Below are 17,185 nucleotides of genomic sequence, written 5' to 3' on the forward strand. Positions count from 1 at the left end.
GATGTGCCTTTTCTGGGGTGGCTGGGGGCAGATATTTTTAGCCAGGGGGGGGCCAATAACCGTGGACCCTCTCCAGGCTATTAATATCTGCCCTCAGTCACTGGCTTTACTACTCTGGCGGAGAAAATTGCGCGGGAGCCCACGCCAATTTTTTCCGCCATTTAACCCTTTATTTTAAGAGCTAGAACGGCCAAATTTTGCAGATACACACTACTGACATTAGTAGTGTGGAATCTGCAAAAAAAATGGAGAGAAGACATGGTTTACTGTATGTAAACCATGTCTCAAATCATGTCGGGTTTTAGGAAGGAGAAGGAAAAAGCCGGTAATTGAATTACCGGCTTTCAAGCTGTATAGCGCTGGAATAAATATTAATATATATACATATATGTGTCTCACTGACATATATATATACAGTATATATATATATATATATATATATATATATATATAGACAGTATATATATATATATATATATATATATATATATATATATTTTTTTTTTTTTCTTTTTCTTTTTGGGACACATGGATCATTTCTATAGCGGTATGTCGGTTTTGCAAGCCTGCGAGAAAACCACGCAGTACGGATGCCATACGGATTACATACGGAGGATGCCATGCGCAAAAAGCGCTGACACACCCTGCCTACGGAGGAGCTACGGACCACTATTTTCGGGACATTTCAGCGTATTACGGCCGTAATATACGGACCGTATTTTCATATGCTGAGTGTGAAGCCGGCCTAAGGCTACTTTCACACTAGCGTCGGAATCTTCCCGTCGCAATGCGTCGGGCCGAGATTCCGACGCTAGCGTTTGATGCGCCGCACAACGGGGGCAGCGGATGCATTTCTCCGGCGCATCCGCTGCAACATTGTGAGGTGCGGGGAGGTGGGGGCGGAGTTCTGGCCGTGCATGCGCCAGGACAACCAGCAGAGGGCGCCTCTTACGAACTCGAGCCTGGGAGCTTTCTAGGTAATTTCCCACGATCTATGAACAGCCAGCAGAGGGCGCCTCACCGCAAATGTAGCTAAATATAGATCATTGATCTATTTTTAGCCTCATTCCCTGGGGTTTTGCAGCGAGGAGCAGCGTGCATTAGCACAGCTCCTTGCTGCAAAATGTTTTAACCCCTTCAGAAGGATTTACATCGTTGGACGTTACAGATCTGCGGAGGGTAAGTATATTGTTGGTTTATTATGTTTTTTTACTCACAGAACGAGGGTCTTCAGTGACTGGATTGGGCGTTGAATAAAATACTGCAACAACCATTGTTTTTATTTCATTAAAATAATTTTAAAAAATGTGTTTGTGTTTTATTTAACCCTTTACTAGTATTGGATTAATAATGGATAGGTGTCATAATTGACGCCTCTCCATTATTAATTAGGCTTAATGTCACCTTACAATAGCAAGGTGGCATTAACCCTTCATTACCCCATATCCCACCGCTACACGGGAATGGGAAGAGAGTGGCCAAGTGCCAGAATAGGCGCATCTTCCAGATGTGCCTTTTCTGGGGTGGCTGGGGGCAGATATTTTTAGCCAGGGGGGGGCCAATAACCGTGGACCCTCTCCAGGCTATTAATATCTGCCCTCAGTCACTGGCTTTACTACTCTGGCGGAGAAAATTGCGCGGGAGCCCACGCCAATTTTTTCCGCCATTTAACCCTTTATTTTAAGAGCTAGAACGGCCAAATTTTGCAGATACACACTACTGACATTAGTAGTGTGGAATCTGCAAAAAAAATGGAGAGAAGACATGGTTTACTGTATGTAAACCATGTCTCAAATCATGTCGGGTTTTAGGAAGGAGAAGGAAAAAGCCGGTAATTGAATTACCGGCTTTCAAGCTGTCTAGCGCTGGAATAAATATTAATATATATACATATATGTGTCTCACTGACATATACAGTGGGGCAAAAAAGTATTTAGTCAGTCAGCAATAGTGCAAGTTCCACCACTTAAAAAGTTGATAGGAGTCTGTAATTTACATCATAGGTAGACCTCAACTATGGGAGACAAACTGAGAAAAAAAAATCCAGAAAATCACATTGTCTGTTTTTTTAACATTTTATTTGCATATTATGGTGGAAAATAAGTATTTGGTCAGAAACAAAATTTAATCTCAATACTTTGTAATATATCCTTTGTTGGCAATGACAGAGGTCAACCGTTTTCTGTAAGTCTTCACAAGGTTGCCACACACTGTTGTTGGTATGTTGGCCCATTCCTCCATGCAGATCTCCTCTAGAGCAGTGATGTTTTTGGCTTTTCGCTTGGCAACACGGACTTTCAACTCCCTCCAAAGGTTTTCTATAGGGTTGAGATCTGGAGACTGGCTAGGCCACTCCAGGACCTTGAAATGCTTCTTACGAAGCCACTCCTTCGTTGCCCTGGCGGTGTGCTTTGGATCATTGTCATGTTGAAAGACCCAGCCACGTTTCATCTTCAATGCCCTTGCTGATGGAAGGAGGTTTGCACTCAAAATCTCACGATACATGGCCCCATTCATTCTTTCATGTACCCGGATCAGTCGTCCTGGCCCCTTTGCAGAGAAACAGCCCCAAAGCATGATGTTTCCACCACCATGCTTTACAGTAGGTATGGTGTTTGATGGATGCAACTCAGTATTCTTTTTCCTCCAAACACGACAAGTTGTGTTTCTACCAAACAGTTCCAGTTTGGTTTCATCAGACCATAGGACATTCTCCCAAAACTCCTCTGGATCATCCAAATGCTCTCTAGCAAACTTCAGACGGGCCCGGACATGTACTGGCTTAAGCAGTGGGACACGTCTGGCACTGCAGGATCTGAGTCCATGGTGGCGTAGTGTGTTACTTATGGTAGGCCTTGTTACATTGGTCCCAGCTCTCTGCAGTTCATTCACTAGGTCCCCCCGCGTGGTTCTCGGATTTTTGCTCACCGTTCTTGTGATCATTCTGACCCCACGGGGTGGGATTTTGCGTGGAGCCCCAGATCGAGGGAGATTATCAGTGGTCTTGTATGTCTTCCATTTTCTAATTATTGCTCCCACTGTTGATTTCTTCACTCCAAGCTGGTTGGCTATTGCAGATTCAGTCTTCCCAGCCTGGTGCAGGGCTACAATTTTGTTTCTGGTGTCCTTTGACAGCTCTTTGGTCTTCACCATAGTGGAGTTTGGAGTCAGACTGTTTGAGGGTGTGCACAGGTGTCTTTTTATACTGATAACAAGTTTAAACAGGTGCCATTACTACAGGTAATGAGTGGAGGAAAGAGGAGACTCTTAAAGAAGAAGTTACAGGTCTGTGAGAGCCAGAAATCTTGATTGTTTGTTTCTGACCAAATACTTATTTTCCACCATAATATGCAAATAAATTGTTAAAAAAACAGACAATGTGATTTTCTGGATTTTTTTTTCTCAGTTTGTCTCCCATAGTTGAGGTCTACCTATGATGTAAATTACAGACGCCTCTCATCTTTTTAAGTGGTGGAACTTGCACTATTGCTGACTGACTAAATACTTTTTTGCCCCACTGTAATATATATATATATATATATATATATATATATATATATATATATATATATATATATATATATATATATATAGACAGTATATATATATTTTCTTTTCTTTTTGGGACACATGGATCACTTCTATAGCGGTATGTTGGTTTTGCTAGCCTGCGAGAAAACCACGCAGTACGGATGCCATACGGATTACATACGGAGGATGCCATGCGCAAAAAACGCTGACACACCCTGCCTACGGAGGAGCTACGGACCACTTTTTTCGGGACTTTTCAGCGTATTACGGCCGTAATATACGGACCGTATTGTTTTACGCTGTGTGTGACGCCGGCCTAATATTGTAGCAATTTCTCGGATGGGTTTTTTCTGTTTTCGCAGCTTTAGGATGGCTTGTTTCACCTGCATGGAGAGCTCCTTTGACCGCATGTTTACTTCACAGCAAAACCTTCCAAATGCATGCATCACACCTCAAATCAACTCCAGGCCTTTTATCTGCTTAATTGAGAATGACATAATGAAGGGATTGCCCACACCTGTCCATGAAATAGCCTTGGAGTCAATTGTCCAATTACTTTTGGTCCCTTTAAAAACAGGGTGGCACATGTTAAGGAGCTGAAACTCCTAAACCCTTCATCCAATTTTAATGTGGATACCCTCAAATGAAAGCTGAAAGTCTGAACTTCAACTGCATCTGAATTGTTTTGTTTAAAATTCATTGTGGTAATGTCTATAACCAAAATTAGAAAAATGTTGTCTCTGTCCAAATATATATGGACCTAACTGTACATATATGTGTCTCAATGACATATATATATATACCTATTCTATGTGTACACATTTATTCTACCTATTCTACTGGAAGCTGTCAGTGTGATTTTACTCTACACCGCACTGAATTGCCGGCTTTTCTCTCTAACACCGCTGCGTATTTCTCGCAAGACACACTGCTGGTCCGTGTGTGATCCGTATTTTTGGGGCTTCCATAGACTTTCATTGACGTTTTATTTGCGCAATACGGTGACAAACGCAGCATGCTGCGATTTTCTACGGCCGTAGAAAGCCGTATAATACTGATCAGTTTAATATGGCAGATAGGACCAGGGGCATAGAGAATAATTGTGCCGTATTTTTTGCGAGTTTTACGGACGTAGTTTCTTCACTCTTACGTCCGTAAAACTCGCAAGTGTGACGCCGGCCTAAGAGGTGTACGGAGCACAGCCGCGTGTGTACGAGGTGTACGGAGCGGAGCAGCGTGTGAAAGGTGTATGGAGCAGAGTCGTGTGTGTACGAGGTGTACGGAGCGGAGCAGCGTGTGAAAGGTGTATGGAGCAGAGTCGTGTGTGTAAGACGTGTACGGAGCGGAGCCATGTGTGTAAGAGGTGTGCAGATCGCAGCAGAGTGTGAAAGGTGTATGGAGCAGAGTCGTGTGTGTAAAACGTGTACGGAGCGGAGCCATGTGTGTAAGAGGTGTGCAGATCGGAGCAGAGTGTGAAAGGTGTATGGAGCAGAGTCGTGTGTGTAAGACGTGTACAGAGTGGAGCCGTGTGTGTATGAGGTGTACGGAGCGGAGCTGTGTGTGTACGAGGTGTACGGAGCGGAGCCGCATCTGCAAGGTGTATGGAACGCAGTTGTGTATGTACGAGGTGTATGGAGCGGAGCTGTGTGTGTACGAGGTGTACGGAGTGGAGCCGTTTGTGTACGAGATGTATGGAGAGGAGCCGTGTGTGTATGAGGTGTACAGAGCGGAGCCGTGTGTACACGAGGTGTACGGAGCGGAGCCATGTGTGTACGAGGTGTACGGAGCGGAGCCGCATCTGCAAGGTGTATGGAACGCAGTTGTGTGTGTACGAGGTGTATGGAGCGGAGCCGTGTGTATACGAGGTGTACGGAGTGGAGCCGTGTGTGTACGAGATGTATGGAGAGGAGCCGTGTGTGTATGAGGTGTACGGAGCGGAGCCGTGTGTACACGAGGTGTACGGAGCGGAGCCGTGTGTGAAAGGTATATGGAGCAGAGTCGTGTGTGTAAAACGTGTACGGAGCGGAGCCATGTGTGTAAGAGGTGTGCAGATCGGAGCAGAGTGTGAAAGGTGTATGGAGCAGAGTCGTGTGTGTACGAGGTGTATGGAGCAGAGTCGTGTGTGTAAGAGGTGTACGGAGCACAGCCGCGTGTGTACGAGGTGTACGGAGCGGAGCAGCGTGTAAAAGGTGTATGGAGCAGAGTCGTGTGTGTAAGACATGTACAGAGCAGAGCTGTGTATGTACAAGGTGTACGGATTGGAGCCGTGTGTGTACGAGGTGTACGGAGCAGAGTCGTGTCTGTAAGAGGTGTACGGAGCACAGCCGCGTGTGTACGAGGTGTACGGAGCGGAGCAGCGTGTGAAAGGTGTATGGAGCAGAGTCGTGTGTGTAAGACATGTACAGAGCAGAGCTGTGTATTTACAAGGTGTACAGATCGGAGCCGTGTGTGTACGAGGTGTACGGAGCAGAGTCGTGTGTGTACGAGGTGTACGGAGCGGAGCAGCGTGTGAAAGGTGTATGGAGCAGAGTCGTGTGTGTAAGACGTGTACGGAGTGGAGCCATGTGTGTAAGAGGTGTGCAGATCGAAGCAGAGTGTGAAAGGTGTATGGAGCAGAGTCGTGTGTGTACGAGGTGTACGGAGCAGAGTCGTGTGTGTAAGAGATGTACGGAGCACAGCCGCGTGTGTGCGAGGTGTACGGAGCGGAGCAGCATGTGAAAGGTGTATGGAGCAGAGTCGTGTGTGTAAGACGTGTACAGAGTGGAGCCGTGTGTGTATGAGGTGTACGGAGAGGAGCCGTGTGTGTACGAGGTGTACGGAGCGGAGCCGCATCTGCAAGGTGTATGGAACGCAGTTGTGTATGTACGAGGTGTATGGAGCGGAGCTGTGTGTGTACGAGGTGTACGGAGTGGAGCCGTTTGTGTACGAGATGTATGGAGAGGAGCCGTGTGTGTATGAGGTGTACAGAGCGGAGCCGTGTGTACACGAGGTGTACGGAGCGGAGCCATGTGTGTACGAGGTGTACGGAGCGGAGCCGCATCTGCAAGGTGTATGGAACGCAGTTGTGTGTGTACGAGGTGTATGGAGCGGAGCCGTGTGTATACGAGGTGTACGGAGTGGAGCCGTGTGTGTACGAGATGTATGGAGAGGAGCCGTGTGTGTATGAGGTGTACGGAGCGGAGCCGTGTGTACACGAGGTGTACGGAGCGGAGCCGTGTGTGAAAGGTATATGGAGCAGAGTCGTGTGTGTAAAACGTGTACGGAGCGGAGCCATGTGTGTAAGAGGTGTGCAGATCGGAGCAGAGTGTGAAAGGTGTATGGAGCAGAGTCGTGTGTGTACGAGGTGTACGGAGCAGAGTCGTGTGTGTAAGAGGTGTACGGAGCACAGCCGCGTGTGTACGAGGTGTACGGAGCGGAGCAGCGTGTAAAAGGTGTATGGAGCAGAGTCGTGTGTGTAAGACATGTACAGAGCAGAGCTGTGTATGTACAAGGTGTACGGATTGGAGCCGTGTGTGTACGAGGTGTACGGAGCAGAGTCGTGTCTGTAAGAGGTGTACGGAGCACAGCCGCGTGTGTGCGAGGTGTACGGAGCGGAGCAGCATGTGAAAGGTGTATGGAGCAGAGTCGTGTGTGTAAGACGTGTACAGAGTGGAGCCGTGTGTGTATGAGGTGTACGGAGAGGAGCCGTGTGTGTACGAGGTGTACGGAGCGGAGCCGCATCTGCAAGGTGTATGGAACGCAGATGTGTATGTACGAGGTGTATGGAGCGGAGCCGTGTGTGTACGAGGTGTACGGAGTGGAGCCGTGTGTGTACGAGATGTATGGAGAGGAGCCGTGTGTGTATGAGGTGTACGGAGCGGAGCCGTGTGTACACGAGGTGTGCAGATCGGAGCAGAGTGTGAAAGGTGTATGGAGCAGAGTCGTGTGTGTACGGAGGTGTACGAAGCAGAGTCGTGTGTGTAAGAGGTGTACGGAGCACAGCCGCGTGTGTACGGGGTGTACGGAGCGGAGCAGCGTGTGAAAGGTGTATGGAGCAGAGTCGTGTGTGTAAGACATGTACAGAGCAGAGCTGTGTATTTACAAGGTGTACAGATCGGAGCCGTGTGTGTACGAGGTGTACGGAGCAGAGTCGTGTGTGTACGAGGTGTACGGAGCGGAGCAGCGTGTGAAAGGTGTATGGAGCAGAGTCGTGTGTGTAAGACGTGTACGGAGTGGAGCCATGTGTGTAAGAGGTGTGCAGATCGAAGCAGAGTGTGAAAGGTGTATGGAGCAGAGTCGTGTGTGTACGAGGTGTACGGAGCAGAGTCGTGTGTGTAAGAGATGTACGGAGCACAGCCGCGTGTGTGCGAGGTGTACGGAGCGGAGCAGCATGTGAAAGGTGTATGGAGCAGAGTCGTGTGTGTAAGACGTGTACAGAGTGGAGCCGTGTGTGTATGAGGTGTACGGAGAGGAGCCGTGTGTGTACGAGGTGTACGGAGCGGAGCCGCATCTGCAAGGTGTATGGAACGCAGATGTGTATGTACGAGGTGTATGGAGCGGAGCCGTGTGTGTACGAGGTGTACGGAGTGGAGCCGTGTGTGTACGAGATGTATGGAGAGGAGCCGTGTGTGTATGAGGTGTACGGAGCGGAGCCGTGTGTACACGAGGTGTGCAGATCGGAGCAGAGTGTGAAAGGTGTATGGAGCAGAGTCGTGTGTGTACGGAGGTGTACGAAGCAGAGTTGTGTGTGTAAGAGGTGTACGGAGCCCAGCCGCGTGTGTACGAGGTGTACGGAGCAGAGTTGTGTGTGTAAGACATGTACAGAGCAGAGCTGTGTATGTACAAGGTGTACGGATCGGAGCCGTGTGTGTACGAGGTGTATGGGGAGGAGCCATGTGTGTATGAGGTGTACGGAGCGGAGCCGTGTGTGTAAGAGGTGTGCAGATCGGAGCAGAGTGTGAAAGGTGTATGGAGCAGAGTCGTGTGTGTAAGACGTGTACGGAGCGGAGCCATGTGTGTAAGAGGTGTGCAGATCGGAGCAGAGTGTGATAGGTGTATGGAGCAGAGTCGTGTGTGTACGAGGTGTACGGAGCGGAGCAGCGTGTGAAAGGTGTATGGAGCAGAGTCGTGTGTGTAAGACGTGTACGGAGCGGAGCCATGTGTGTAAGAGGTGTGCAGATCGGAGCAGAGTGTGAAAGGTGTATGGAGCAGAGTCGTGTGTGTAAGAGGTGTACGGAGCACAGCCGCGTGTGTACGAGGTGTACGGAGCGGAGCAGCGTGTGAAAGGTGTATGGAGCAGAGTCGTGTGTGTAAGACGTGTACAGAGTGGAGCCGTGTGTGTATGAGGTGTACGGAGCGGAGCCGTGTGTGTACGAGGTGTACGGAGCGGAGCCGCATCTGCAAGGTGTATGGAACGCAGTTGTGTATGTACGAGGTGTATGGAGCGGAGCCGTGTGTGTACGGAGTGGAGCCGTGTGTGTACGAGATGTATGGAGAGGAGCCGTTTGTGTATGAGGTGTATGGCGCGGAGCCGTGTGTACACGAGGTGTACGGAGCGGAGCCGTGTGTGTACGAGGTGTACGGAGCGGAGCCGCATCTGCAAGGTGTATGGAACGCAGTTGTGTGTGTACGAGGTGTATGGAGCGGAGCCATGTGTGTACGAGGTGTACGGAGCGGAGCCGCATCTGCAAGGTGTATGGAACGCAGTTGTGTGTGTACGAGGTGTACGGAGCGGAGCCGTGTGTGAAAGGTGTATGGAGCAGAGTCGTGTGTGTAAAACGTGTACGGAGCGGAGCCATGTGTGTAAGAGGTGTGCAGATCGGAGCAGAGTGTGAAAGGTGTATGGAGCAGAGTCGTGTGTGTACGAGGTGTACGGAGCAGAGTCGTGTGTGTAAGAGGTGTACGGAGCACAGCCGCGTGTGTACGAGGTGTACGGAGCGGAGCAGCGTGTGAAAGGTGTATGGAGCAGAGTCGTGTGTGTAAGACGTGTACAGAGCAGAGCTGTGTATGTACAAGGTGTACGGATCGGAGCAGAGTGTGAAAGGTGTATGGAGCAGAGTCGTGTGTGTAAGAGGTGTACGGAGCACAGCCGCGTGTGTACGAGGTGTACGGAGCGGAGCAGCGTGTGAAAGGTGTATGGAGCAGAGTCGTGTGTGTAAGACGTGTACAGAGTGGAGCCGTGTGTATATGAGGTGTACGGAGCGGAGCCGTGTGTGTACGAGGTGTACGGAGCAGAGTCGTGTGTGTAAGACGTGTACAGAGTGGAGCCGTGTGTGTACGAGGTGTACGGAGCAGAGTCGTGTGTATACGAGGTGTACGGAGTGGAGCCGTGTGTGTACGAGATGTATGGAGAGGAGCCGTGTGTGTATGAGGTGTACGGAGCGGAGCCGTGTGTACATGAGGTGTGCAGATTGGAGCAGAGTGTGAAAGGTGTATGGAGCAGAGTCGTGTGTGTACGAGGTGTACGGAGCAGAGTCGTGTGTGTAAGAGGTGTACGGAGCACAGCCGCGTGTGTACGAGGTGTACGGAGTGGAGCAGCGTGTGAAAGGTGTATGGAGCAGAGTCGTGTGTGTAAGACATGTACAGAGCAGAGCTGTGTATGTACAAGGTGTACGGATCGGAGCCGTGTGTGTACGAGGTGTATGGGGAGGAGCCGTGTGTGTATGAGGTGTACGGAGCAGAGCCGTGTGTGTAAGAGGTGTGCAGATCGGAGCAGAGTGTGAAAGGTGTATGGAGCAGAGTCGTGTGTGTAAGACGTGTACGGAGCGGAGCCATGTGTGTAAGAGGTGTGCAGATCGGAGCAGAGTGTGATAGGTGTATGGAGCAGAGTCGTGTGTGTATGAGGTGTACGGAGCAGAGTCGTGTCTGTAAGAGGTGTACGGAGCACAGCCGCGTGTGTAAGAGGTGTGCAGATCGGAGCAGAGTGTGAAAGGTGTATGGAGCAGAGTCGTGTGTGTAAGAGGTGTACGGAACACAGCCGCGTGTGTACGAGGTGTACGGAGCGGAGCAGCGTGTGAAAGGTGTATGGAGCAGAGTCGTGTGTGTAAGACGTGTACAGAGTGGAGCCGTGTGTGTACGAGGTGTACGGAGCGGAGCCGCATCTGCAAGGTGTATGGAACGCAGTTGTGTATGTACGAGGTGTATGGAGCGGAGCCGTGTGTGTACGAGGTGTACGGAGTGGAGCCGTGTGTGTACGAGATGTATGGAGAGGAGCCGTGTGTGTATGAGGTGTACGGAGCGGAGCCGTGTGTACACGAGGTGTGCAGATCGGAGCAGAGTGTGAAAGGTGTATGGAGCAGAGTCGTGTGTGTACGAGATGTACGGAGCAGAGTCGTGTGTGTAAGAGGTGTACGGAGCACAGCCGCGTGTGTACGAGGTGTACGGAGCGGAGCAGCGTGTGAAACGTGTATGGAGCAGAGTCGTGTGTGTAAGACGTGTACAGAGTGGAGCCGTGTGTATGAGGTGTACGGAGCGGAGCCGTGTGTGTACGAGGTGTACGGAGCGGAGCCGCATCTGCAAGGTGTATGGAACGCAGTTGTGTATGTACGAGGTGTATGGAGCGGAGCCGTGTGTGTACGAGGTGTACGGAGTGGAGCCGTGTGTGTACGAGATGTATGGAGAGGAGCCGTGTGTGTATGAGGTGTACGGAGCGGAGCCGTGTGTTCACGAGGTGTACGGAGCGGAGCCGTGTGTGTACGAGATGTATGGAGAGGAGCCGTGTGTGTATGAGGTGTACGGAGCGGAGCCGTGTGTTCACGAGGTGTACGGAGTGGAGCCGTGTGTGTACGAGATGTATGGAGAGGAGCCGTGTGTGTATGAGGTGTACGGAGCGGAGCCGTGTGTACACGAGGTGTACAGAGCGGAGCCGTGTGTGTACGAAGTGTACGGAGCGGAGCCGTGTGTGTACGAGGTGAACAGAGCAGAGCCGTGTGTGTACGAGGTGTATGGGGAGGAGCCGTGTGTGTACGAGGTGTACGGAGCGGAGCCGCATATGCAAGGTGTATGGAGCGGAGCCGTATGTGTACGAGGTGTACGGAGCGGAGCCGTGTGTGTACGAAGTGTATGGAGTAGAGCCATGTGTGTACGAGGTGTATGGAGTGGAGCCGTGTGTGTACGAGGTGTATGGGGAGGAGCCATGTGTATATGAGGTGTACGGAGCGGAGCCGTGTGTGTATGAGGTGTACGGAGCGGAGCCGTGTGTACACGAGGTGTACGGAGCGGAGCCGTGTGTGTACGAGGTGTACGGAGCGGAGCCGCATCTGCAAGGTGTATGGAACGCAGTTGTGTGTGTACGAGGTGTATGGAGCGGAGCCGTGTGTATACGAGGTGTACGGAGTGGAGCCGTGTGTGTACGAGATGTATGGAGGGGAGCCGTGTGTGTATGAGGTATACGGAGTGGAGCCGTGTGTACACGAGGTGTACAGAGTGGAGCCGTGTGTGTACGAGGTGTACGAAGCGGAGCCGTGTGTGTACAAAGTGTACGGAGCGGAGCCGTGTGTGTACGAGGTGTATGGGGAGGAGCCGTGTGTGTACGAGGTGTACGGAGCGGAGCCGCATATGCAAGGTGTATGGAGCGGAGCCGTGTGTGTACGAGGTGTACGGAGCGGAGTTGCGTATGTACGAGGTGTACGGAGCGGAGCCGTGTGTGTACGAGGTGTATGGGGAGGAGCCGTGTGTGTGAGGTGTACGGAGCGGAGCCGTGTGTGTATGAGGTGTACGGAGCGGAGCCGTGTGTGTACAAAGTGTATGGAGCGGAGCCGTGTGTGTACAAGGTGTACGGAGTGGAGCCGTGTGTGTACGAGGTGTATGGGGAGGAGCCGTGTGTATATGAGGTGTACGGAGCGGAGCCGTGTGTGTATGACGTGTACGGAGCGGAGCCGCATGTGCAAGGTGTATGGAGCGGAGTCGTGTGTGTACGAGGTGTATGGAGCGGAGTTGCATGTGTACGAGGTGTACGGAGCGGAGCCGCATGTGCAAGGTGTATGAAGCAGAGTCGTGTGTGTATGAGGTATATGGAGCGGAATCGCATGTGTACGAGGTGTAGGGAGCGGACGCTGGCTGTGTCGGATCGGAGCAGATATTGCTCCTTGCTCTGACACTGACTGGCACAGGAGACACGGAGAGGTCTTTATCAGTGGCGTATCACAGCTGCAGCGACGTGAGCAGTCAGCGGCGCAGCTGGATGACACCATTCAGCGCCGTGGGAGGGAGTAGAAGCTGCCAGCTGCTGCGAGGGTTCGCGGTGAAAGGTGTGTGTGTAGTGATGGAGAAGGCAATGATGGGGGTGGGGTAACCATGTGTGGCAATTATACTGTACCCAGCATTGTGTGGGGCCATGATACTGTATGGAGCATCGTGTGGGGCCATTATACTGTATGGACCATCACGTGGGGCAAGTATACTGTACGCAGCATCATGTGGGGCCATTATACAGTATGGAGCATAATGTGGTCATTAATACAGTATGGAGCATTATGTGTGGCCATTATACAGTATGGCATAAAAACAGCAATATATAATAGTTTAAATGTATCACATGATCCTACCAAAATCTTGAGAACATAGCATAAGCAGGAATTAAAATTAAAACATAACTTTTAATGTATAACCAAAATTTTAAAACATTAAAAGTTATCTCTCATTATACAGTATGGGGCACTGTGTGGCCATTATACAGTATGGAGCATCATGTGGAGCCATTATACAGTAAGGAGCATCATGTGTGGCCATTATACAGTATGGAGCATCATGTATGGCCATTATACAGTATGAAGCATCATTTGGGGCTATTATACAGTATGGAGCATAATGTGGCCATTATACAGTATGGAGCATCATGTGTGGCCATTATACAGTATGGAACATCTTGTGTGGCCAATATACAGTATGGAGCACTGCGTGGCCATTATACAGTATGGAGCACTGTGTGGCCAATGTACAGTATGGAGCATCATGTGTGGCCATTATACAGTATGCAGCATCATGTGGGCCCATTATACTGTATGGATCATCACGTGGGGCCAGTACACTGTACGCAGCATCATTTGGGGCCATTATACAGTATGGAGCATCATGTGTGGCCATTATACAGTATGGAGCATCATGTGGGCCCATTATACTGTATGGAGCATCACGTGGGGCCAGTACACTGTACGCAGCATCATTTGAGGCCATTATACAGTATGGAGCGTCATATGTGGCCATTATACGGTATGGAGCATCACTTGGGGCCAGTACACTGTACGCAGCATCATTTGGGGCCATTATACAGTATGGAGCATCATGTGTGGCCATTATACAGTATGCAGCATCATGTAGGCCCTGTTATGGCTGGCAATCAGGCAACACAGCGTGCAGTAATCAGCGCACATACAGAGATCTGGCAATAACCAAAAACAATAGGACAAGCTCTGAGACGTGGAATCTCTGTAGACTGCAGTACCTGATCTATCCTCACACAACTATAAGCAGCAGTGGATTGCGCCTATAACTACCTATGCAACTCGGCACTGCCTGAGGAGCTGACTAGCCTGAAGATAGAAATACAAGCCTGACTTACCTCAGAGAAATACCCCAAAGGAATAGGCAGCCCCCCACATATAATGACTGTTAGCAAGATGAAAAGACAAACGTAGGAATGAAATAGATTCAGCAAAGTGAGGCCCGATATTCTAGACAGAGCGAGGATAGCAAAGAGAACTATGCAGTCTACAAAAAACCCTAAAACGAAAACCACGCAAAGGGGCAAAAAGACCCACCGTGCCGAACTAACAGCACGGCGGTGCACCCCTTTGCTTCTCAGAGCTTCCAGCAAAAGTTAATAGCAAGCTGGACAGAAAAAACAGAAAACAAACTAGAAGCACTTATCTAGCAGAGCAGCAGGCCCAAGGAAAGATGCAGTAGCTCAGATCCAACACTGGAACATTGACAAGGAGCAAGGAAGACAGACTCAGGTGGAGCTAAATAGCAAGGCAGCCAACGAGCTCACCAAAACACCTGAGGGAGGAAGCCCAGAGACTGCAATACCACTTGTGACCACAGAAGTGAACTCAGCCACAGAATTCACAACAGTACCCCCCCCTTGAGGAGGGGTCACCGAACCCTCACCAGAACCCCCAGGCCGACCAGGATGAGCCACATGAAAGGCACGAACAAGATCTGGGGCATGGACATCAGAGGCAAAAACCCAGGAATTATCTTCCTGAGCATAACCCTTCCATTTGACCAGATACTGGAGTTTCCGTCTAGAGACACGAGAATCCAAAATCTTCTCCACAATATACTCCAATTCCCCCTCCACCAAAACAGGGGCAGGAGGCTCCACAGATGGAACCATAGGTGCCACGTATCTCCTCAACAACGACCTATGGAATACATTATGTATGGAAAAGGAGTCTGGGAGGGTCAGACGAAAAGACACCGGATTGAGAATCTCAGAAATCCTATACGGACCAATAAAACGAGGTTTAAATTTAGGAGAGGAAACCTTCATAGGAATATGACAAGAAGATAACCAAACCAGATCCCCAACACGAAGTCGGGGTCCCACACGGCGTCTGCGATTAGCGAAAAGCTGAGCCTTCTCCTGGGACAAGGTCAAATTGTCCACCACCTGAGTCCAGATCTGCTGCAACCTGTCCACCACAGAATCCACACCAGGACAGTCCGAAGACTCAACCTGTCCTGAAGAGAAACGAGGATGGAACCCAGAATTGCAGAAAAATGGAGAGACCAAGGTAGCCGAGCTGGCCCGATTATTAAGGGCGAACTCAGCCAACGGCAAAAATGACACCCAATCATCCTGGTCAGCGGAAACAAAACATCTCAGATATGTTTCCAAGGTCTGATTGGTTCGTTCGGTCTGGCCATTAGTCTGAGGATGGAAGGCCGAGGAGAAAGATAGGTCAATGCCCATACTACCACAAAAGGCTCGCCAGAACCTCGAGACAAACTGGGAACCTCTGTCAGAAACAATATTCTCAGGAATGCCATGTAAACGAACCACATGCTGGAAGAACAAAGGCACCAAATCAGAGGAGGAAGGCAATTTAACCAAGGGCACCAGATGGACCATTTTAGAAAAGCGATCACAGACCACCCAAATGACCGACATTTTTTGAGAAACGGGAAGGTCAGAAATGAAATCCATCGAAATATGTGTCCAAGGCCTCTTCGGGACCGGCAAGGGCAAAAGCAACCCACTGGCACGTGAACAGCAGGGCTTAGCCCTAGCACAAATTCCACAGGACTGCACAAAAGCACGCACATCCCGTGACAGAGATGGCCACCAGAAGGATCTAGCAACCAACTCCCTGGTACCAAAGATTCCTGGATGACCGGCCAGCACCGAACAATGAAGTTCAGAGATAACTTTACTAGTCCACCTATCAGGGACGAACAGTTTCTCGGCCGGACAACGATCAGGTTTATTAGCCTGAAATTTCTGCAACACTCTCCGCAAATCAGGGGAGATGGCAGACACAATGACTCCTTCCTTGAGGATACTCGCCGGCTCAGATAACCCCGGAGAGTCGGGCACAAAACTCCTAGACAGAGCATCCGCCTTCACATTTTTAGAGCCCGGAAGGTATGAAACCACAAAATCAAAACGAGCAAAAAATAACGACCAACGGGCCTGTCTAGGATTCAAGCGCTTGGCAGACTCCAGATAAGTAAGGTTCTTATGATCAGTCAAAACCACCACGCGATGCTTAGCACCCTCAAGCCAATGACGCCACTCCTCGAATGCCCACTTCATGGCCAGCAACTCTCGGTTGCCCACATCATAATTACGCTCAGCAGCAGAAAATTTCCTGGAAAAGAAAGCACATGGTTTGAACACTGAGCAACCAGAACCTCTCTGTGACAAAACCGCCCCTGCACCAATCTCAGAAGCATCAACCTCGACCTGGAACGGAAGAGAAACATCAGGTTGACACAACACAGGGGCACAGCAAAAACGACGCTTCAACTCCTGAAAAGCTTCCACGGCAGCAGAAGACCAAATTAACCAAATCAGCACCCTTCTTGGTCAAATCGGTCAATGGTCTGGCAATGCTAGAAAAATTACAGATGAAGCGACGATAAAAATTAGCAAAGCCCAGGAATTTCTGCAGACTTTTTAGAGATGTCGGCTGAGTCCAATCCTGGATGGCCTGAACCTTAACCGGATCCATCTCGATAGTAGAAGGGGAAAAGATGAACCCCAAAAATGAAACTTTCTGCACACCGAAGAGACACTTTGATCCCTTCACGAACAAGGAATTAGCACGCAGTACCTGGAAAACCATTCTGACTTGCTTCACATGAGACTCCCAATCATCAGAGAAGATCAAAATGTCATCCAAGTAAACAATCAAGAATTTATCCAGATACTCACGGAAAATGTCATGCATAAAAGACTGAAAAACAGATGGAGCATTGGCAAGTCCGAACGGCATCACCAGATACTCAAAATGACCCTCGGGCGTATTAAATGCCGTTTTCCATTCATCTCCCTGCCTGATTCTCACCAGATTATACGCACCACGAAGATCTATCTTGGTGAACCAACTAGCCCCCTTAATCCGAGCAAACAAGTCAGAAATCAATGGCAAGGGATACTGAAACTTAACAGTGATCTTATTAAGAAGGCGGTAATCAATACACGGTCTTAGCGAACCATCCTTCTTGGCTA

Source organism: Ranitomeya imitator, chromosome 4 (genome assembly GCF_032444005.1).
Source record: "Ranitomeya imitator isolate aRanImi1 chromosome 4, aRanImi1.pri, whole genome shotgun sequence".
In the NCBI taxonomy this organism is placed as follows: domain Eukaryota; kingdom Metazoa; phylum Chordata; class Amphibia; order Anura; family Dendrobatidae; genus Ranitomeya; species Ranitomeya imitator.